At 39.6% G+C, this 24,938-nt stretch overlaps 1 long non-coding RNA gene, 1 other non-coding gene and 1 pseudogene across 2 annotated transcripts in view; 1 reads left to right on the top strand and 2 right to left on the bottom strand.

Moving 5' to 3' along the window:
- The first annotated feature begins 878 nt into the window (after positions 1-878).
- On the top strand, positions 879-992 carry trnal-caa (transfer RNA leucine (anticodon CAA)). The gene is made up of 2 exons: positions 879-916; positions 958-992. It is a non-coding gene; the product is annotated as a tRNA-Leu (tRNA).
- An 18,969-nt stretch (positions 993-19,961) lies between these two features.
- On the bottom strand, positions 19,962-22,382 carry LOC132377461 (zinc finger protein 239-like; annotated as a pseudogene).
- A 66-nt stretch (positions 22,383-22,448) lies between these two features.
- The window catches only part of LOC132407311 (uncharacterized), a 36,209-nt gene continuing 33,719 nt past the window's right edge, over positions 22,449-24,938 (bottom strand). Inside the window, exons 4-5 of the long non-coding RNA XR_009516447.1 lie at positions 23,456-23,596; positions 22,449-23,349 (exon numbers count right to left, since the gene is read on the bottom strand). This is a non-coding gene — a long non-coding RNA (uncharacterized LOC132407311). The remainder of the gene's footprint in view (positions 23,350-23,455; positions 23,597-24,938) is intronic.

Genomic DNA, 24,938 nt, shown 5'->3' with positions numbered 1-24,938 from the left:
ACGTCCGTGGCCCTGAATGAAGCGGAGTTCATCCAGATTCAAATCCAGCACCCTAGGGCGGATTTGTGTGCACTTCCCGCAGATGTCGTCATCAGGAACTCTGGAGGCCTTCCCGTCGTCCACATTCGGCGAGGAGCCTTTTACTGAATCGATGGCGTCCAGAGCCGGTCCCTGTCTTATTTTAATGTGTTCAGTGGATCAGAGAACCTGAGCGAATTACCTTCTTGTAAGCGTCTCATCTCACTCTCAGAAAGGCCGCTGCTCGAACGTCCCAAACACTTCTGTTTCCTCTCCATCATATTGACCGGAAAGCCTGCACAACATTCTGACTGTCATAACTCATCCATGACGGAATGATGAACCAGACACAGCAGATCAAACGGCCTTTATGCACGATGACTTATGTTCTTGTGAACCTTGTCACATTTTGGATTTCTTCCAAAATCATCAGATTATTGGGCCTTGTAGTCTACCTACCAACATCCATCTGTAAAGCAGCGTTGCACCGTATAATTGAACATCCTGCGTTCGGTTTCTGTTGACGTTATTGCGATCAACTCCCAAATATTGTTTTTAGATTCAATCCTGTCTATTGACGTTTATTTCTCCGCTTCCATAAATGTGAAAACACTGAGTCTTCCAAGCGTTCTCATTCATCTCAACAAACGTCCTTCCCAAATCCTTTTCGAAACGCGTCTCACGAGTCTTCGAATTGTAATACTTTACAGCTTCACTCTCCACACAAGCTGCCTAACCTGAGCAAACTGTAACTCTCTCGATTTCTTTTCCGATTGACAGGATGATATATGTGTTTGTGTGTAAATGACGTTTCTTACAAATCAGGCATTTATTCCGTTCTCAAACACAAATCAAAAGTTGTCAGGGTGGCCGAGTGGTCTAAGGCGCCAGACTCAAGAAATGAAAGTCGTTCCGACAAACGGGAGGGTTCTGGTCTCCATCTGGGGGCGTGGGTTCGAATCCCACTCCTGACAAAATTTGTCTTTAAGCGTTCAATCGAGGCGACGGTATTTCTGCAAACAAAACCTAGGTTGTTGAAGAGTTTTAGAAAAACTGTTGGAGGATAATATTCATCATATTGTTCATCATATTACTACAGATCACCATGCACCGAATTCTAGGTGAGTGATTTATTCAGAAAAAAAAAGTTCACAGTGAAGCATCTCGGCCCGAAACGCCGACTGCTTACGCTTTTCCACAGATGCTGCCTGGTCTGCTGAGCTCCTCCTGGCATACTCAGCTGTTCAATATAGAAAAGCTTATGAAGTGAAATCATTGGTTGTCAGGTTATTCAATGGATGGGCACTTGAGCGTACATTATCACCTGTTGATCAAAGGTCTAATTGCTGATTGGTAGTAACTGTTCTTGAACGTGGTGGTGCGAGTCCTGAGGCTCTTCTCCCATCTACCCGATGGCAGCAGCGCAAAAGAACATGGCAGGATGGTGACGACCTCTGACGGTGGATGCTGTTTTCCAATGACATCGTTTTATAGGGATCTGCTTAATGTTTGGAAGTGTTCTCCCGTGATGGACTGAGCCGAATTCATTAACTTTTTAAAGATTTTCCTTCAAAGGTATGGTATTTCCGTACCACGTCTTGTTGCAGACAGACAGTATACTCTCTACGACACATCTATAGAAGCTCATCCAGATTTTTGATGTCATGCAGAATTTCCGCAGTCTCCTAAGAAAGTAGAGGAGAGAGTTGTACCAACAATTTAAAGTTACTGACGCGCCCCGCCTCTGATCCTACAAGAACTGGCTCAAAGACCTCTGGTTTTCCCTCTGCTGAGGACAACAATCAGTCCTTGGTCTTGTGACATAGAGTGATAGTGTGTTGGCACATCTTGTTTAAAACGATCCCCTCTTAGTTGAAATGTATGCCCTAAGAGTGGATCGTTTAAAGAAATGTAAACCCTGGAATGGAGACAACTTCTGCGTGCTCTACCAATATCTGTGCCTGAAAATCTAAGACACGTGTATCAGATCCCTCCTCACCTCCAGAGAAAAAGAACAAGTTTAACTAAACTCCCGTTATTGCACAAACAGTCTAATTCAGGTAGCATCTTGGTGATGCTCTTCTGCACACTCTCCGAATCCGCGTCATCCTCTCTATGGAGGATGGCCTGAACGGGGTGCAGCACAATTCCAGTGTTGTGATGCTGTGCGCCCTGACTTCGCACATGCTCGGCAACCTGAGAAAATGCATCACGTCCATATTCATTTAAAATCCCAGGATATAGAATGTGTTTGTATGTATACCCTCTCATCAAAGCACACATTCAGACTATTCCAAAATACAGCTGTTTATCTGGCATGTGGAGAGAGTACAACAGGTGCTATCAGGGTGGCCGAGTGGTCTAAGGCGCCAGACTTAAGGAGAGAAAGTCGCTTCCTAGTAAACGCGATTGTTCTGATCTCCAACGCGTGGGTTCGAACCCCACTCCCGACAAATACTCTGTTTTTCACGTGCTGTTATTTATAATGCAATCACTGTATTTTTACTGCAGCGATCAAAGTGTGGTATGTTTGGGAGTATGAGAAAGACACAATTAAGATAAAGATTTTGTTTTAGTCTCAACAGAGTGCAGAACAACGGGTTACATGGGATTCAGACTGCAGATTTTGATGAGGAAGAGGCCTCGTTGAAGACTGTCTGTGTCACCTTCTTATCCGTGGCTGTTGTTTGGACAGAATGACTTCGGGGCCATTCAAACACGTTGTTGATCTCTATATTGAAACAACATTTTACATTGTCGTTCTTAAGCGTACATCTGCTGCGGAGCTCCGTAACTTGTGTTTAACACCTTTCTGGATTTGGGAATAGCAGATTGATCATTCCGGACTGGATTATATTCACTTTCCGTTGTTTAACAGGCCACTCTTCCTTGTTTTGCAATGCAGATATCTTAAGTTGTACAGCTTGGAAAATAACCTTTGGCCCAATTGATTCAAAGTTCAGAGTAGAAAGTAAATTTTGCATCTCAGCATATCTAAATCCATATATCACCATTTGAAGCAAAGAGATTGACATTCCTGCGGGCATCCAAGAAACAGAATAAAATCCATGAACCAGGATGGTCAAAACACTCAATGTGTACAATGCAACAATCTGTGCAAAGTCAAGTGAAAGAAAAATTATAATAGCAATATTAGTTGTTATTTTATGCAATAATCCAGGGCGACTATGAAGCTCACTGGAGTTTGTTTAGATTTAACCTCCCTCAGAGACGACCAGATGAATTACACATTGACAGAGGATCGAATATGCACGATTTGAAATTATTCACGGTAAAGGTGAAACACTTAATACAGATAGTAAATGTGATTTAAAAAGTTATAAAAATAAAATCTGGACAAAATAAGCGTATTAGATTAAGTATAAAGAGAGTTGCAATTGAGGTAGCATAATATATAACAGAACTGCAGGATAGAGTACAACTGAGGGATGAATACTCTTATTTTATATGTTAATGACTTGGATGCTGGAATTGATGACCATACGGACAGGTTTGCGGTCCAGATGAAGATAGGTGGAGGTGCAGGAAATCTGGAGGAAGTAGAAAGTCTACAAAAGGACAGAGGAAGATGAGGAGGATGGGCAAAGAAGTGGCAGACATAAAACACTGCCACGAAATGTATGGTGCTGCACTTGAGCAGAAGAAGTAAAATGGAAGGCTATTTTCTAATCGTAGAGAAAATTGGACAATCTGAGGTGCAAAAGGACTCAACGTTGTTCGTCCAGCATTCCCTGAAAGTGAATATGCAGGTTGCGAAAGTGGTGAGGAAGGCCAATGCGATGTTCGCGATCATTTCCAGAGGAATGGAGTATGGATGCAGCGATGGAACTTTCAGGTTTTAAAATGCACTGATGAGGCCTTACCTCGAGTATTGTGAGTAGTTTGGAGCCCCTTGTCTGAGACAGGTTGTGCTGTCACTGAAGACGGTTCAGAGGTGGTTTAGAAAATTATTCCCGGGTTGAAAGCTTTGACATGCGAGAAGCATGTGCTGGTTCTTGGTCTCTACTCAGGGGAATTCAGAAGAGTGAGTGGTTCGCACATCAAATCACCCCTTGGACAGTCTCTATCACTCGTGTCACCCAGCTGACTACTGGACCATCTCTCCCCGTGTCTATCACTCGTGTCTCCCGGCGTCTTAGGCGCTCCTGCTCCATGACTAAACACAGCTTCCCTCTGTTTCATCAGCTGCGGATGAATGTCAGGAACCCCCGCTGGAACCAATCGGCGAGACCTCTCTCGGAAAGGGTTGCCCTCGGTTGCTCTAATACTGTGGCAAGTACTCTTTGAGAAATCAAACTCAGGACTGCCAGTGGAAAAGGCGTCTTCACGTACCAACACGTTATCAGTTAATCTCCATTTCCATTCCTCGAACATTTCAGCAAATGTAGGGTTTCCGGTCACTCTAGCTGCTCCCGGAATGCAACATGACAGGATTAGACGGGATGCAGCTCACAGTTCCTCCGTTCCGCTCATAATCCTACTTAGCAGGAACTTGCACCTTCTTAAAAGCAGCTCTAAACATATGGTGAATGGACAAGGTGTTCTACTTCTCTCTTTGCTTGCTCCTTGGAACCTTCTCAGAAGAATAAAAAAGTTCCATCCGTTTCCATAGTCTCAGTTACTCCAACATCTGCTTCCATAAATGCCAGCTTCAACGAAAAGTAGCCATTGTATGGGTACTTATCAGTACTAAGCCCCGGAATTCCAAGGGCACTAACAGGCACCAATGGCAATTACGTGGACACGGATTGTAAATGACACCAGAAGACACTAGACACCAGGATATGACAGCACAATACAGACCCTTCAGCGCTCGATTTTGAGCCAAACCATATATTTCTTTCATCCATTTGCCTGTGCAAGAGGCTCTTCAATATCTCTAATGTTTTAGCCTCCACCATAATCCCTGGCAAGTCATTCCAGGCACTCACAACCCTCTGTGTAAATATAATTACCCCTGATAACTCCCATAAACTTCTCTCCCTTAAATTAACTGTGTATGCATGGCCTCTGGTGTTTGCTATTCGTGCCCTGGGAAACAGGTACTGGCTATCACCTTATCTATGCCTCTCATAATCATGTAGACCTCTATGAAGACCCCTCTCATTCTTCTATGCTCCAAAGAAAAAAGTCCCAGCTCAGCTAACCATGCCTCAAAACACTTGTTTTCCAATTCAGGCAATGTCCTTGTAAATCTCCGCTGCACCCTCTCCATAGCTTCCACATCCTTCCTATAATCAGGTGACCAGAAAGGAAAACAATACCCTGTGTAGTCTCATCAAAGTTTAGTAGAGTTGCAACATGACCTTCTTACTCTTGAACTCAATCCCCCATTTAAAGAAGCCTAGCATCCCATAGGCCTTCTTAACTATTCTATTAATCTGTGCAGCGACTGTGAGGTATGAATGGATTTGATCCCCAATGTCTCTCTGTTCATCCACACTTTTAAGTATCCGACCATTAAACCTGTACTCAGACTTCTTGTTTGTCCTTCTCAAATGCATCACCGCACACTTAATCGGATTGAACTCCATCTGCCACTATTCTGGCCAACTCTGCATCCAGTACATACCTTCTTGTAACCTTCGACAACCTACAGCTCCATCCATAACTCCTCTAATCTTAGTGTTAATCCCAAACTTACTCACCCATCCTCCTGTGTCTTCATCCAGGTCATTTATAAACATCACAAAGAGCAGGGGTCCCAGGACTGATCCTTGTAGCACTCCACTAGTCACCGAACTCCAGGCGGAATACTTTCCTTCCACAACTCCCGTAACCATTTTTTTATCCGAACAGCAAGGATCCGCTGATCCCATGCCTCATGACTTTATGGATGAGTCTTTCGCGGGGTACTTTGTGAAATGCCTTGTTAAAATCGATGTAGACGACATCTACCGCCCTATCCTCATCAATTTATTTTGTTACCTCTTCAAAAAACTCAATTGGGCCCGTGAGGCACGATCTTCCCTTCATAAAGCCATGTTGACTATCCTTGAGTAGACTGTACTTCTCCAAATGCTCGTAGATCCTGTCCTTAAGAATCTTTTCCAATGGTTTGCAGACCACCGACGTAAGACTCACCGGTCTATACCAGGTCTCACCAGGTTTGTCTGTTACCTTTTTTAACAAGGAAACTACATTAGCCGTTTTCCAATCCTCCGGCACCTCCCCTGCAGCCAAAGAGGATTCAAAGATCATAGCTACTGCTCCAGCGATTTCTTCTCTCACTCGCCACAGCAACCTGGGGTATATCTCGTCTGGACCTGGGGATTTGTGTTTTTTAAGAAGATCCAACACTTCTTCCTTCTTAATCTCCACATTCTCCAGCACATAGGCCTGTTCTATTTCGACCTCACCCTGATCAAGATCCTTTTCACTTATGAATACTGAAGCAAAGTATCCATTTAGTAACTTTCCAACCTCCTGCGCCTCCAGGCACATGTTGACCTCTTTATCCTTTTGCGGCCCCATCTTCATTCTTGTCATCGTTGGTCTTCACATACGCATAGAACACCTTGGAGTTTTCCTTAATCCTGGATGCCAAGGCCTTCTTATGCCCCCTTCAAGCTCTCCTAAATCCTTTCTTAAGCTCCTTCCTGGCTATCCAATATTTCTCATGACCCTCTCATGCTTCCTGCTTCTTATATCTAACATATGCTTTCTTCTTTCTCTTAACGAGTTGCCTCACAGGTTTTGTCAGCCACGGTTCCCTTTTCCTACCATTTTTGCCTTGCCTCAGTGGGACCTATCCTGAACCCAGCACAAGTGTTCCCTAAACTTCCTTCACATTACTTCTGTGCTTTTACCTTTGAACATCTGTCTCCAATTTACTCACGCTAGTTCCTGCCTCATCCCTTCAGTTAGCCATTCCCCAGTTAAGCACTTTCCCATTGCCTGTTTTTATCCTTTTCCGTAGCAATGCTGAAGCTAAGGGAGTTGAGGTCACTCTCACCAAAATGCTCTGCCACCTGATCAGGTTCATTATCTAGAACTAGATCCTGTATGGCTTCTCCTCTCATCAGCCAGTCCACATACTGTATCAGGAATCCTTCTTGAACACATCTGACAAATTCAGCCCCATCTATCCCCCTTGCAGTCAGGTTGTGTCAGTCAATATGAGGGAAGTTGAAATCACCCATAACTACAACCCTGTATTTCCTGCACCATTCTAAAATCTGCCTGCTTCTCTGCTCCTCAGTGTCCCGAGGGCTATTTGGGGGCATATAGACTACTCCCAGCATACGTGATTGTTCCCTTCCTATTTCTGACTTCCACCCACACCGACTCGATGGACACGCCCTCTGCAGTGTCCTCCCTTTTCTATAGACTTGAAACTATCCCTAGGCGGAGTTTCAAGATGACGACGTAGACATCTGCCTTTTAGGCGCTCTTCACTTTTTAAACTATAATCACCCTTTAATCAAATCTTTTCGTACTTAATCATATGGGTTGATACTTACGATTTACTTTTTCTCTAAAACAATACTTGATCTAATCTTTTCAAACTTAAAATGGCTACAGCTAAGAAATCGTCTAAAGAGCCTTTATCCCTCGAGGCAATTTCTAATCTTCTGGATACTAAACTTGCAAGTTTGGAAAGTAAAATGGAAAGTAAAATGACAAGTTTGGAAAATAAGCTTACCGCGAAAATGTCTGAGCTTGAAGAAGTTGTTAGATCGCTTGATACCAAGCTTCAATCGCAGGCATCAGATATTCAAAGGCATGCAGTTAACATCACGACTCTTGAAAACTTAACTTGTGAAAAAATACGTACACTTGAAACATTGGAGAAAAAGGTACTGTTGACTGCTCAAATAGTAGAGCATTATAAGTTTAATATCACCGATCTTGAAAACCGATCTCGCAGACAGAACTTGTGAATCATTGGCCTTCCCGAAAATGCTGAGTCTAGTGACTTAACTAAATTTTTCTCTAACTTTCTGTGGGAAGTTTTTGGTGCTGAAGCTTTGCAAGTTAAACCTACTATTGATCGCGCCCACAGAGTTTCGAGATTCTCGGTCTCGAGCGACAAGCCACGGGCTGTGATTGTTCGCCTCCATTATTCTCGGCAGAAAGAGCTTTTAATCCGATTAGCTCGTCAGAAAGGTATGATCTTTCACAGAAACAATAAGTTTCGTATTGTTGAAGGTTATTCGTTTGAAGTGATGAGAGAAAGAATCGCCTTTAAACCAGTGATGGCAGAGATTCATTCGATCGGACTTAAACAAGCTTTGAGATACCCAGCGAATCTCAGAGTTACTTTGGGTGACAACAGCCAGAGCTTCTTTAAAATTCCAGCAGACGCGAAGAAATTCGTCGAAGAATATCGATCTTATACCATAAGTTGAACTATGTGTTACGTTGAAGAATTTTTGTAGAGAAGATGCCATTTAGTTTTGGGCTTTAACTCATGAAGCCGCGTTATAGCTTCTTACTTTGGTCTGTAGACCTGTTTTTTTTTACTATCATGGTTATAGACGCTCTTTTAATTTTACTATAATGTTTTTTTTTCTTATTTTGTTTCCTCTGAATTGGATATACACATCTATACTTTGTAATAAGATTTAATTTTTTTTAAGATATCGTTTCTTCTTCCCACAAGACTTTGCTTTCCGTGATCGTTTATTTGTTTGCTTGTACTTGAATATGGGACGAATGTTTTAGATTTTTGGACCTTTTTTAGATTGTAGTGATTATTGAATCCTTTTTCTATTCTATTTTGATGACTTTTTTAATTTTTTTTAATAGATTTTTGAATTTACATTTATATTTTGTAATATGTTTTTTTCAAAATGTCGTTTCTTCTTCCCATAAGTCTCTGCCTTTGGAACATGTCATCTACTTGTATTTGAATATGGAATTTTTTTAAAGGCATATTACACTTTTTTTAAACTCTAATGTTTATTCTTTTTTATTAATGATCTTTTGTTTTATTATATTACTTTTTTTCCTCTTTTTGATTGATATATATTTTTTCTTATCAACCCTTTATCTAAGCCTGGGTGTTATACTGTCTCTTTTTGCCTTTTCGTGGAGTTGCCATCTTGAAATGGGGGTAATATTAGTATTAGTTTGTGCGCCTGCCGCTTGGCTTTTTTTCGAGGGTTTGGGGGAGGGGGTAGGGATCTTTTTTCACGCTTTTGCTTTTTATTTTTTTGCTTTTAGTTTATGGGCCGACTTTAAATTATTAATATTGTTAAGGTGTTATGTTCTCCGGTTGCTCCTGAATCATTTTTCCTTCTTCCTGAATTATGGGTTATGTGTCTTTTTAACCTTTTTATGATATATACAATTAATATTGGCATGATGGATAAGTCTATTAACTTTATCTCTTGGAATACTAATGGTTTAAACCATCCGATTAAACGTAAAAAAAAAATAAAGTATTCCATAGTCTAAACGCTAATATTATCTTTGCACAGGAGACCCATATTAGGAGGGAGGATAATCAACGATTTTAAAGGTTCTGGTAGGGTCAACAATTTCACTCGAATTTTACCGCCAAAATTAGGGGTGTGTCTATTTTCATAGACCCCTCAATTTCGTTTACCCACAGGGCAGATTTTTGTTGATAACTGGTTCACTTTTTAATCGAAAAGTGGCTCTAGTTAATATTTATGCTCCAAACGTTGACTGCCCTGAATTTTTTAAACGTTTATTTACTTCCCTTCCTAATTTAAATGAACATATGTTGATAATGGGTGGAGATTTCAATTGTTGTTTGAATCCTTAGATGGATAGATCTAAACCTATTCGAACTCTTCCGAATAGACCAGCCTCACTTATTAATTCCTTTATGGTTGATTCGGGAATTACTGAAATATGGCAGTTTTTGAACCCTAAAGATAAAGTATTTTCGTTTTTTTCCATATGTTTATCATAGTTATTCTAGAATTGATTATTTTCTTATTGATCACCGTTTATTAACAGATGTTACTGATTGTAAATACGATTCTATTGCCATTTCGGATCACGCTCCTTTGAAGTTGTCTATTAAAGTATCGGATTCCTCCATTAATACTAGATCTTGGAGACTCAACGCTACTTTGCATCAAGATCCAGAATTTGTCACCTTCATAGAACAGCAAATTGACTTGTTTTTTTCAACAAATTATATCGAAGAGATTGACAGAGGAATACTTTGGGATTCTTTTAAAGCTTTTGTCCGTGGACAAATTATCTCATATTCCGCTGGTAAAAGAAAACAAAGGTATCTTGATATAGCCAAGTTGGTGGATAAAATTAAAGAAATTGATAAGATTTATTCCGTGACTCCTAACAAAGAACTTTATAAGAAGAGAGTTGAGTTTCAAATGGAACATAGCTTATTATTATCTTCTTCAATTGAGAATCAATTAATTAAGACCAGGGCTCAATTTTATATCCATAGTGATCGAACTGGTAAATTATTAGCAAACCAATTAAAAGCTAATTGGACTAAGCAACAAATTATTAAAATTCGTAAACAAGACGGTAATTTGACTACTGATCATAAAGAAATTAATAATACTGTCCAAGATTTTTATAAATCTTTATATCAATCAGAATCTGATGGCGATCTGTCCATGATGGAATTTTTTTAATAATTTGAATATCCCCAAACTGACAGATGAAGATCGGAGTTTGTTTGATGCTCCTATTTCTATGGCTGAAGTAGGAGAGGCTATTTCATCAATAAATTCAGGGAAAGCTCCTGGCCCGAATGGTTATATTATGGATTTTTTTAAAACTTTTTCTTCTTTCCTTTCCCCATGGTTATGTGAAATTTTCAATGATGCATTCACTAAGAAGAGATTACCCCAGTCTTTTTATGAAGCCACTATCTCTCTAATTCTTAAAAAAAGATAAGGATCCTACCTTATGTGCATCCTATCGCCCTATATCACTATTAAATGTAGACTCTAAGATTCTTACAAAAATTTTAGCTATTAGGTTAGAAAAGGTACTATCACAGTTTATTTCAGAAGATCAAACTGATTTTATTAAGAACTCCCTTTTCAATGTTAGAAAATTGATTAATATAATTTATACCTCTTCATCTAGAACCCCAGAATGTGTCATTTCATTAGATGCTGAAAAAGCTTTTGATAGAGTTGAATGGACTTACTTATTTAATGCGTTAAAAATTTTAATTTTAGTTCTAATTTTATATCATGGATTAAACTAATATATTATAAGCTTGTTGCTTCTGTTCTTACAAATAATCATAGATCCTTTTTTTCAATTATCTCGAGGTACGGGACAAGGTTGTCCTTTAAGTCCTTTATTATTTAATATTGCATTAGAACCTTTAGCCATTGCTATTCGTGAATCACCTAATATTTTTGGTATTACCCGTAATGAGAAGTTATATAAGTTATCACTGTATGCTGATGACTTGTTGTTATATATTTCTGATCCTGATAGGTCTATTCCCGCTATTCTATCCTTGTTGGTTCAATTTGGTTGTTTTTCTGGTTATAAATTAAATTTGGATCAGAGTGAATTGTTCCCTTTAAATGCGCAAACTTTATTGAATGATAGGGTACCATTTAAAGTTGTTACTGATAATTTTACTTATCCAGGTATAAAAATTACCAAGAAACATAATGATTTATTCAGATTGAATTTTTTACATTTGCTTCATCAGATTCAACAACTTACTACTAGATGGTCTCCCTTATCCTTATCATTGGTTGGTCGGATTAATGCTGTTAAAATGATGGGTTTACCGAAATTTTTATATTTATTTCAAGCTTTACCAATTTTTATTCCTAAATCTTTTTTTGACAACATAGATTCAAAAATTTCCTCATTTGTGTGGCAAAATGAAAACCCCAGGTGAAGTAAAATTTACAGAAACCTAAAAAAGATGGCGGTTTAACTTTACCTAACTTTAGATTTTACTATTGGGCGAATAATATTCGAAACTTAATATTCTGGAAAGAAGATTTGGATTCACCATTATGCCCACAGTGGGTAAATTTGGAATGTAATGATGGACAAGGATATTCTTTATTCTCCGTTCTTGGTTCTTCCTGTTGCTTTAGTCAAATTCAATAAACAGATATCTAACCCTATTGTCAAACACACATTACGAATTTGGTTTCAATTTCGTAAGTTTTTTAACTTGAGGAATTTTGTTCTTGATAGCCCTATCTTATTTAACTTTTTTTTAAACCCTCTTTAATAGATCAAGGCTTTAGTGTATGGAAAAGGAAAGGTATAATATGTTTTGAAGGTAATTTGATGTCTTTTGACCAACTTTCTAACAAATGTAAGTTACCTAAACCTTATTTTTTTTTAGATATTTACAAATCAGAAATTTTTTATATAAAGTTTTACCATTCTTTCCCAATTCAACTCATAGATTTTTTAGATATGTTTTTTACCTTGAATCCTTGTCAGAAGGGATTCGTGGCTCTTATTTATAATATGATTATTAAGATTCAACCAGAAATATCAGGCAGAATTAAACAAGACTGTGAAAAAGAGCTTCAATATACTATATCAACAGAAAAATGGAAAAAAAAATCTACAAATGGTTAATTCTTCTTCTATATGCGCTAAACATGCTTTAATACAATTTAAGGTAGTATATAGAGCTCACATGTCGAAAGATAAGCTAGCTCGATTCTACTCCCATATTAACCCTCAATGTGACAGATGTCACTCAGAAGTTGCTTCATTGACCCACATGTTTTGGTCATGTCCCACCTTATATAACTATTGGAAGGACCTATTTGCTATCATTTCCTCAGTTTGGAATATTGATTTACAACCCCATTTCATTACTGCAATTTTTGGTATACCAAATGAGGATGGTAATCCACTTTCCCCTTCAATTAGACGAATGATCGCTTTTGTAACCCTAATGGCTAGAAGGTCTATATTACAAAATTGGAAAGAAATAAACCCTCCTACCACGTTTCAGTGGTTCTCTCAAACTATTTCTTGTTTGAGCTTAGAAAAAAATAGAAGTACTATTTTTGATCCATCAATTAAATTTGAAGAAACGTGGGGACCGTTTATTCAACATTTTCATATGAGTTAATTTGACCTCTTCCAGACCTTCTCTCTTTTTATCCTTGTTCTGGTATGGAGTTCTGGAGTTTTTGACACTATCATGTATATATAAACTATTATTATTGCCCGTTAGTCTAGATTTATTTTTTTTCCAATATATATTTTTTCTTGTATTTTTTAAATATTTTTTTCTTTTCTCTCTTTAGAGATTATCCTTTTTCATGTATAATCAATATAGGTTTGACTGATTATTATACGATGTATATTTTACTGGTATTTTAATAAGATATTGATATCTTATTACTAATTCAATGTCAAGCCTAATCTATTTACAATCTATTCACTATTATGTTATGTTATTTTTTATATATGAAAATCAATAAAAAGATTGAAAAAGAAAAGAAACTATCCCTGACCAGTACTGCTACTCCCCCCCCCCCTTTCTACCTCCCATCCTATTCCTTTTAAAACACCTCAACCTCGGTACCTCCATCAGCCAATGCTGTCCTTCCTCCAGCCAGGTTTCAGTAACAGCCAGTGTCATAACTCCACATTCTGATCCATGCTCTTAGTTCATCCACTTTATTCCTGATACTCTTAGCATTGAAATAGACACATTTCAACCCCTCTGTGGCTACATTTATGTTTTATCGCCTGCTTGTCCTTCCTCACCAACTCAGAACACATAGCGCCATGCCCTTGTCCTTGTACCCTAATCTCTGCACTCACATTCTGATTCCCACCCCCTGCCAAACTAGTTTAAACCCTCTCCAACAGCTCCAACAAACCTGGCTGCCAGGATATTGGTCCCTTTCCAGTTCATGTGCAGCCAGTCCACTTGGTACAGGTCAGACCTTTCCCAGAAGAGATCCCAATGTTCCAGAAATCTGAACCTCTGTCTCCTGCACCAACTGTTCAGCCACCCATTGAACTGCCATGACTTTCAGTTCCTGCCCTCTCTGCCTCGTGGCACATGCAGCAAACCTGAGATTACCACCCTTGTTTTTTAACTTTTATATTATCTCTCTATATTCCTTCTTCAGGACCTCATCCCTACTCCTACCTATGTCATTGGTCCCCACTTGGACCACAGCTGACTGCTCACCCTCTTTCCTGAGAATACCAAAAACTCGATCCAAGATATCACGGACCCTGGCACCAGGAAGGCAACACACCATCCAGGATTCTCGATCTCTCTCACAGAACCTCTTATCTGTCCCCCTAACTATCGAATCCCCAATCACTACTGCTCTCCTCTTTTCCCTCCTTCCTTTCTCAGCAAAAGGGCCAGTCACTGTGCCAGAGACACGACCACTACAACTTGTCCCGGGTAGCTCATCCCCACAAACAATGTCCAAAACAGTAAACTTCTTGTTGATGGGAATGGCCACAGGGGTGCTCTGCTCTCTCGGTCTATAATCCCTCCCTCTCCGGACAGTCACCCAGTTAGTTACCTGTCTCCTGACTTTTAGGGGAGACTGTCTCCCTGAAACTTTGATCTATTACTGCCTCTGCCTCCCGAATGATCCGAAGTTCATCCAGCTCCAGTTCCCTAACTCGATTTGACAAGAGATGAAGCTAGATGCTTCTCTTGCTGGTGTAGTCATCAGAGACAATTGTGCTGTCCCTGACTCCTACATCCTACAATCGGAGCACTGGACTGCCCTATCTACTGCCTCCATCACCAACTAAGTTAATTAAATTAATTAAAGAACCTTACCCGGCCTTACCCACTGGGAGCAAGTTCGTCCTCCGCCTCTGCTTGCCAAAACCTCTCGAGTCAAAGCCTCAAAGCTCCACTGCTGCTCTGGCCCCACTCACTCACTAGCCGCTCCGCTTGAGCTACCCCTGTTTTTATTTGTTTGTTGAGCTATTCAATTTACGATTACCAAATCAGACTGCTTGGTCACCTGAACGATAGCCCAATCAGCTGCTTTCTGCTGAGTCTGAACTATTCAAATCTTTTCATTATTAATGTCCAAACTAACAAGAGTACATCGAAGTAAATAACACTTACAATGTGCCAAGGAAAAAAAAAAAAACACTGTTTTTAAGATTGAAAAATATGGTGACACAAAAAAAAGAAAAGAAAAAAAACACTAAAGCAAAGAAAAGTGAGGGGGAAAAAACTATTAAGAACTCAACCCTGGAGCCATGCGTCATACAAAAAGCTTCTAAAGATAACCATTAAACTGCCAGCAAGAAAAAAAAAATACAATTTGATCGTGGAGAAAATTATCAATTAACTCAAATGGTAATAACAAGAAAATGAACCCCTTTTTTTCCCTCAAAATCAAACACAGGTTCAAAGGTTCAACTTCTAATTTTCTCCAAACTAAGACATAGCATCACTTGGAAGAACCACTGTAACAGAGTGGGAGCCGACGTTTCCTTCCACTTCAGCAGAATGGCCCTCCTAACTATCAATGTAACAAACGCAATAACATGTTGGTCAGACAAAGAAATAGCTTGGATATTTTGAGGAATTATTCCAAAAAGTACAGTTAATTTGTTAGGATGTAAATTAATTTTAAGTGCTTTAGAAATTGTAGAAAAAAACTGACTTCCAGAACTGTTCCAGTGTAGAACAAGACCAAAACGTGTGTGTCAGTGTAGCTGTCTCAGTTTTACATCTATCATAATAACTATCAACATCAGGAAACATTATAGACAATCTCTTCTTCGTCAAATAGTAATGATGTACAACTTTAAATTGAATCAGTGCATGACTAGTACAAATCGAAGAGGAGTTAACCAACTTCAGAATCCGTGTCCAGTCCTCCGTCATAAAAGTCAAATTACGTTCCAATCTTATTTAACCTTAAATAAAGGACAGTTATCCCATTATGATAGTAATTTATAAATTCTTCCAATGGAACCCTTCATCAAAGGATTCATACTCGTAATAGTATCTAACAAGCTGGCATTCAATATGTAAGGAAAATTAGTTAAATGTTTTTGTAAGAAATGTCTAACTTGGAAAGTATTTTAAAAGGTGTGAGTACGAAAGAGAATATTTATCAACTAATTGTTCCAAAGGCATCAGTCTATCTTCTTTAAATAGATCCAAAAAAGAATTAATACCTTTATTTTCCAAAGTAAAAAAATTGGATCACTCAAATAATGCTTTAGAAATTTATTATAAATTAAACTACAAAGTTTAATTTTTTAAGATTAAAAAATTATGGATCTGGAGCGAAATTTGTAAAGAATACTTAATCACAGGGTATAAATTTAAATTAGCAACTTTAGCTAATTGTATAGCTAATTGTAAAGCAGCACCCAACAACGAGGTTAAATAAAACTGTTTCACAGCTTTCAATTCCAAATCTACCCAAATTGACCTTTCATTCTTATCAACCCAGTGTAACCAAAAGGACATATATTGTACATTAACAGCCCAGTAATACATTCTTAAATTAGGCGAAGTAAGACCTCCATACTTTTTCAATTTTTGAAAGTGACATTTACTAATTCTTGGTCTTTTATCTTTCCATATAAAAGATGAGATAATAGAATCAATCCGATCAAAAAAACATCTTCGTCAAAAAAACAGGGATATTCTGAAATAAATATAACAATTTTGTTAAAATCAGCATTTTGACTATATGGATGTGACCAACAAGTTAAAATGTAAGTGGGCTCCATCCACTAAATAAATATTTCATAGAATCTACTCAGGGATCAAAATTAGCTTTGTAAAGATCCTTTTTTTAAAAGAGATTATAACGCATAAATATCCAAAAGAATCCATAATGTGGAAAGGAGTATTACCATATATAGAAACAGATTCATTTAAAAGAAACAGTTCATTTTTATTAAATTTTATTTTATATCCTGAAAAATCTCCAAATTTGTTAAATAATTTTAGCAAGGCAGGGAGATTCCTCCGGATTAGATACATAAACCAGAAAATTGTCAGTGTAAAGAGAACTCTCATTCACAAGAATCCTGTGAATATCTTTAGCTCCACGAAGAGTGATACCAAGGGATTCTAATTTTAAGTTAAATAACAAAGGACTTAATAGACAACCTTGTCTTGTCCTCCGTGAAAGCTGAATAAAGAGATCTACAATTATTAGTAATAACAGAGGCAAAAAGAGTTTTATATATCATTCTATTTCAATTATTTAAATTAACACCAAAACTAAATTTCTCTAAAACATTAAATATTTCCATGCAACTCGATCACACGCTTTTTCAGCAACGTAAGAGATGACACATTGTGGAGTTATAAAAGAAGATGGGTATATAATGTTAAGTAATCTCCAAACATTTGAAAAGGAATAACAGCTGTCTATAAAGCCTGTTTTATCTTTAAAAATAACTTTACCCAAAAATTTTCCAACCAATTGGCCATTATCTTTGACAGGATCTGAGCATCAACATTCAGTAATGAAATAGGTCTATATGAGGCACAATCTGAAGGACCTTTATCCTTTTTAAGAATTAAAGCAATAGAAGCGTCATAAAAAGTAAAGTTTAAATTGGCTTTCACAAAAGAGTCCTTAAACATTTCCTACGTATACGGAGAGAGCAATTTTCCAATGTTTTAATAAAATTCTACAGGGAACCCATCAAGTCCAGGGGCCTTACCAGATGGCATTGAAAAAATAGTTTTATGAATTTTGGCTTTGGGAATTTGGGCGTTAAGGGTTTTTTGATCCTTAACAGAAATTCGAGGAAAAACAATCTTTCATTAAAAAAAAAATCATTTTAGAAGAATCTACTGGAAATTTAGATTTATAAAGTTCAGTATAAAAATCTAGAAAAATCATATTAATATCTTCAGATTCCCAAGCCAGGGTAGGTACCATCTTTCCGACAGATTTTCAAAATTTGCCTTTTGGCTCTGGCCGTTTTTAATTGAGATGCAAGCAGTTTGTTATTTTTATCTCAAAACATATAAAATTGACTTTTTAGCTTAAGCAAATAGCCTTTAATAGGATGAGTTAATAATAAATTATATTGTGATTGAAGTTCCATCCTTTGTTTAAATTAGGGGAAATCGCATAAATATTATCAAAGTCTTTAACTTGTTTTGTAATCTTATCTAATTCTACTTTAGTCTGTTTTTTCAGGTTAGCAGAATAAGAAATGATATGACCACCTTAAAATGCTCTAAATGTATCCCATATGATTAATTTAGATGTACCCCCTATAACATTAAAAAGAAAAAAAAAATTATTTTACCTGGTTTTCAATGAAGCTAACAAAGTCTGAATTCTGCAATGATGTCTGAGACAGGCGCCAAGGTGGGTGGGCAAGGATGGCATCATCGAATTCGAAAGACAAACTGAAAGCTGCATGAGCAGATACAGCGATAGTGTCATATTCACAATTCTTAACACTAGGCAAGAAGCAAAGGTCAACTATAATATAATCGATCCTTGAATATTTTCTATAAACATGTGACAAAAAAGAATATTCTCTATCATCAGGGTGTAAATACCTGCATAATTCAATCAATCCAAAAATCTGTCAGAAAGGAATTAATAAGTAATGCGGAGTGATTTGGAGGTTGCTGGTTGGTTGAGCTCTTGTCAATCAAAGGATTTAAACAGCAGTTAAAATCCCCGCCCATTATCAATATATATACATTTAAATGAGGCAGTAAAGCAAATACATTTTTTTAAAAAAGATCATCTTAGTTGGGACCATTCAAATTGACCAAAACAGCTTCTCTGTTACAAATTACTCCTTTAACAATTAAAAATCGACAAAAGAATCTGACTTTTTTAGGGGATTTAATGTTAAGTTTAAGATGGAGCTGTTGTTTTCTTTTTAAGAGGTAACAATTTTTTGGTTTCCTCTTTGTTTAAAAAAAAGCAAATATATACATGGGATAGTTTGTAGATGCTGGAATGTAAACATTTTCCTTTGTTGAGACTGCTGTCCCTCTTACAAGGTCAGTGGGTTTCATTTTTTAAATGGGGGATGGATAGAGAACCTTTTTTAATCTTTTTTTTTGGACAGACAGAGCAGTCTTAGCTGTGTTTTCTATCATAGGGTGCCTGCTTTTTCTGGGCTGTGGGGGGAGTGGGATGGGGTTAGAATTAGGGTTTTGTTTCCCATTGGGTTGTTCCGGTGCATGCGTGTTTTCTGTGTGGTTGTATTCTCCATCGCCACCATTTTTGATCATCCTGTATTGGTATGTGCTCGGCACATGTGCAAAGTAGAACAAAATTATAGTATGGAATCTAAACAGATTAATGTAATAAGTTAGAATGTACGTGGTTGGAATCATCCTCTCAAATGAAAAAAGACTTTTAAAATCATTAATTGATTTCAACCTGATATCAAGGCGGGAGATCAAAATAGGTTTTTTTTGGATCGTGGAAGAGTTTGCACTCCACTTCTCAAAATAAAACTAAGGGAGTGTCTATTTTTATTAAATCCAATATTTTGTCCATTCATGTAAGCAGTTAAATCTCCATTTTCAACTCCGTCCTGCAGCCCAACAATTTGTATATTCCTTCGGCGAGACCTATTTTCCAAGTCTATAATCTTATTTTGATATATTTCCAAACAAGTTCTACTTTATTTTACTTTCAAGCAATTTTTGCTTAATTATCTTCAATTCCTCTTTGTGTGTATTAACTTGAGCTTCCAGATCTATAAGTTTTCCCATAAATGACATCATTTCCATTTCATTTCATTGCTATTCTTTTCAAGTTAGTCTTTAAATGAACTGTGTCCAAGCCCACAATGGCATTTCATCAGATCCTACCTTTTGCATCTTTCCTTTCCCGTTGCCTTTATCATTAGGTTCAGACAGGTACTTCCCACTCCTCAAAGACATATTGTTCCCCTTCAAGAATCAGCAACAAAAGATATTAAATTCTGTTTATACTAGGGGGAAAGGGACAAAATTAGGAGCAGCACAGAAACTGCTGTTACTCCATTCACAGACAAGCGCAGCCTCCAGGAGCTATTCAAATCTGGATTGACTTGATTGCACAATCCATCTTCCAAAACTACTTGAGCCAAAGCCTCAAAGCTCCACTTCTTCACTGGCCACACTCCACCCCAGTCAATATTAAACTCCAGTCCCATTGAAGGTGAATATGCAGTAGAAGAATCTCCTCCCATGACCAGAACTGGATGTGGTGAGCAGCAGCAATAATTGCAGAGTTCAGCACCGATAGTCACTCTCAAAATAGCTTTAGCAACAGTGATGGACAAATATCCAACATGCAGCTTATTGAAACTTTCTCCCCTGTGTGAACCCGGTAGTGTGTCACAAGTGTAACATGCTGTGAGATTTCACTGCTAACGTAATGGTCTCTCTGTTCTGTTTCACTGCTGAGCTAATGGTTTCTCTGCAGCAGCAATGTTTAGCTTATGACTGGAAATAATAGGGTTTTGGAGTGCCTAGCTATCCAATGAGAGAGATATTGTTCTTTCCTGTGAGTCTGGAAGGTAGATTTTCACGGTCTTTTGCCAGGGAGAGATGAGAAGACACGAATGGAGAGAAAGGGCCCTTTTTCTATTTTTTTATTTCCTTTACTAATCCTATAGTCAAAGTAAGAATTAAATAGCTCAATTGTTTAATCGCATATTGTGTACCATTTGTTATTTTTGGGGTACTGATTTGTAACAGGGGACACATCATGCAGCATTCACACAAACGAGATTTCTTAGGATTGGCTAAGCTCGGGGGCTATCACCCCCTATATTAAGTTGTTAGCTGAAGCAAGAGTTACATAAGGTTAAATGACCTGAGTGAATTGCTCCCCACATTCACAGCAGTTGAACGGCCTCTCCCCTCTGTGTACTCAATGATGCACATTTGGTTGATTTTGCTGACACTATTACTTCCCAAAGTCTCAGCAGCTGATCGGCCTCTCTCCTGTGTGAACTCGCTTGTGTGTCTGTAGATGAGATGACTGAGTCAATCCCTTCCCACACAGTGAGCAGGTAAACGACCTCTCTCCAGTGTGAACTTGCTGATGTACCTTCAGTTGAGATGAACAAGTGAATCACTGCCCACAGTCTGAGCAGGTGAACAGCCTCTCCCCAGTGTGAACTTGCTGGTGTGCCATGAGGGTGGATGATCGAGTGAATCCCTTCCCACAGTCCGAGCAGGTGAACAGCCTCTCCGCAGTGTGAACTGACTGATGTCTCTGTAGATGAGATGACCGAGTGAATCCCTTCCCACAGTCTGAGCAGGTGAAACGCCGCTCCCCAGTGTGATCTTGCTGGTGTGCCATTAGGATGGATGACGGAGTGAATCCCTTCCCACAATCTGAACAGGTGAACGGTTTCTCCCCAGTGTGAATTCTCCAATGTACCTTCAGTTTAGATGACTGAGAGAATCCCTTCCCACAGTCTGAGCAGGTGAACGGCTTTTACCTAGTGTGAACTCTCCGATGTGTTAGTAGGTGAGATGACAGAGCAAATCCCTTCCCACAGTCTGAGCAGGTGAACGGCCGCTCACCAGTGTGAACTCTCTGATGTACCTTCAGATGGAATGACCAACTGAATCCCTTCCCACAGTCTGAGCAGGTGAACGGCCTCTCCCCAGTGTGAACTCGCTGATGTACCTTCAGTTCAGATGAGCAAGTGAATCCCTTCCCGCAGTCTGAGCAGGTGAACGGCCGCTCGCCAGTGTGAACTCTCTGATGTACCTTCAGATGGAATGACCAACTGAATCCCTTCCCACAGTCTGAGCAGGTGAACGGCCTCTCCCCAGTGTGAACTCGCTGATGTACCTTCAGTTCAGATGAGCAAGTGAATCCCTTCCCACAGTCTGAGCAGGTGAACGGCCGCTCGCCAGTGTGAACTGACTGGTGTCTCAGTAGGTGAGATGGCTGAGTGAATCCCTTCCCACAGTCTGAGCAGGTGAACAGCCTCTCTCCAGTGTGAACTTGCTAGTGTGCCATTCAGTCAAATGATCGAGTGAATCATTCCCCACAAATTCAGCAAATGACCGGCCTCTGCCTAGTGTGCACTGACTGGTGTGTCCACAAGTGGGATAACTGACTGGATCCCTTCTCACACTTACAACAGGTGAATGGCCTTGTCCAGTGTGAACTTGCTGATGTACCTTCAGTTGAAATAACCGAGTGAATCAGCTAAAATTGTCTGAGCAGATGAATGTGCTCCCCCCATGTAAAATGACGGGCATGCCAGTTGTTCTGATGATCGAGTGAATCCCTTGCTCCTCTTCTTAAATATCTGGGCAGAGACAGCAAAACTGGCATGTTGTGTTCGAGATTCCCATAGACAAATTCCTTGTCATATTTAACCTGTAAAAAGATTTACAAAATCGAACAATGGGTGTTAGACATTTCAGATGAGATCACTTGAGTTGGCAAGGTGTGAGCTGACATCACACTGTTACAGTGAAGTTCAACCCAAGTTGGAGAGAGAAATTATCTTCTAACTGGGCACAGTGCTGGTATCTGGAATGCCAATCAAACTCTCTGATGCTCTTCCTGTCTCTATAACATTGGGGCAGTTGTGCCATCTCCAACCTGTGATCTGGCTCAGTTGTCTCTCTCCATTGGTATTATTCCCTGTTCCCAATGAGCTGCATGGGTGCCTGGTCCCACAGGAACTGAAACACTCTCTACGCACCCACCACTCTCTGTGTAAAAAAAAACTGACATCCCCTCGGTATCTATTTCAAAGCACCTTAAAACTCTGCCCCCTTGTGTTAGCCATTTCAGCCCTGGGAAAGAACCCTCTGACTACCCACACGATCAATGCCCCTCATCATCTTATCCACCTAAAAAACGGCTCTAAACATAAACAAGGAAATTATACATTGCTTTGAGGATTCATTAGAAGTCTACAAAACTATGAGGAAAACAATAGATTAAATGGCAGCAACTCTTTCCACTGAGGTTGGGTGGGATGACAACCAGAGGTCGTGGGTAAGTGGGGAAGGAGAAAGCTGCATCTCCACACAAACTCTTCACTTGAGTCGACTGTCTATACCCGTGACACAGGAAATCACATCACTGTCACTATTCCAGCTGCCACCATCCAGGAAGTGGTACCGCAACATAAAAAGCAGGACCAACAGGCTCTGGGACAGCTTCTTCACCAGGACATCAGACTGATGAACTGACACTGATTTGAGTGTACTCTATATTACATTGTCGGTTTTATTTGTTATAAATTATTATAAATTAATATGATTGCACGTTGCACATTTCGATGGAGACATAACGTAAAGATTTTTACTCTTCATGGATGTAAGAAATAAAGTCAATTCAATTCAATTCCTGATTCTGTGTCTGACCTACTCGCCTCTGGGTATCTTCCGTCAATAATTTCTTCCTCAGTCACCACCTGTGAGATTACACACAAAAAAAATCAAAACGATCTATGAGACAGCTCCTGTACCCCTCCACCCCTGAACATGTGTAAACTCTCTCCTCAGCCCCTTCCCTATTACCTTTCCCATTCAGTCTCCCGATGTGCCAGCAGATCTCATAAAAGGCTGTACAAAGCCGTGACCTTCTCTGATGTACAATTCAGTGACATTGTTCCTTATCTGCACTCGAAGCCCATGACGGCTCTCCTAGATTCTGGGGCTCTGTAACACAAAATTTTGTAACACGTAATCTTGTTAGCAGCAAGATTAGACAGTCATTAAAATGATTGTTGTCTGAATGGAGACGCGAGCTAAGCGGTCTGATCCAATGCACCAGATCCCCCCTTGTTAACAACTTAATTCGTCTCGGGATCCGTGTCCCTTCACCCCAAACCCCTTGGAGAACCACAAGGAATTGATCCCACAGCCGGGGCTCAGTTGTGGCGTCACAAAACGCCGGATTCAGTGCTGAAACCCTAATTTAATTTTGCTGTTCCAAATCGTACGAAACAAAAGGTGTTTTACAATTGAAGCGCTCCCCCGCACGTGACGTCACCCAGGAGCCCCCACGCGCCTGACGTCAGGCAGGGTCCCGTCATTTCTGCATTTGCTGCCACGAGCACGGTCACACGCGCTGCTGTGCTTGAGCTGTTTCGGTTTAACGGCAGAGCAATTAAACACGAGCCAACGCCTCCCTCCCCGAACAGTCAACCGAGGAATTGAATTGATCGCAGAGCTGCGCTATTCCCATTGGTGCGAAGTGATGTCAATCACAGGTTACACCCAATAGTGGAGGCGGACCAGCCGAGCGGGCGCAGATCCATCTCCTGCTGCAGCTCGAACTGCACATTAAAGCAGAACAAATTTCAAATAAAATGTCCCGCTTTTTGATTTATATCCATTTCCATCCAAGGAAAGTTGGGGGCGTTTGTGAAGCGTCTGAGGAGGTAGTAGGAGACCACACGATCCATCGCATGATGCCGCTTCCCCGTGGAGGGATCACGACATAAAAAGTGAGGAGAGGGGGATTTTATTGAAAGGATGAAGATGGTGAGAGAGGGGCGGACAGGATGTTTGTCCCGGTGGGGACCGGAGGGGCTCATCTGTGGAAATGTCTGAGCCCACGGTGGTGGCGAGCAGAGGGATTAACCACATTTTGAGGGGCAAACACCGGTAGACTGTTGCCCTGCAAGCGGGGCCAATTGTCCGGACAAAGTGACAATTATTTGGGTTTTGATAAGACTGTACCTGGAATACGGTGTAAAAACCCGCTTCACATACTAACACGGATTATACAGACCAAAGAACAAACTGCCGGAGGAACTTACTGGGTCGGGCAGCATCTCTGGAGGGAAATGGACCGTCAACATTTTGGGCGGAGACACTCCCTCTGGACTGAGAGTGTACAGGAAATGATCAGAGAAAAGAGGTGAGGGGTAGGGATGGGGAGTGAGAGGTGGATCCAGCTGAGGGGGGAAGTGTGTTTGGAAATAGTGATATGGGTGGGTGTTGTGTTTGGCGAAACACGGGGCTACAGAAGATGGAAATTAATTCCATATAGGGT

The sequence above is a fragment of the Hypanus sabinus genome, chromosome 18, assembly GCF_030144855.1.
Source record: "Hypanus sabinus isolate sHypSab1 chromosome 18, sHypSab1.hap1, whole genome shotgun sequence".
NCBI lineage: Eukaryota > Metazoa > Chordata > Chondrichthyes > Myliobatiformes > Dasyatidae > Hypanus > Hypanus sabinus.
The sequence above is the reverse complement of the archived record's forward strand: the minus strand, read 5'-3'. Positions and strand labels throughout refer to the sequence as shown.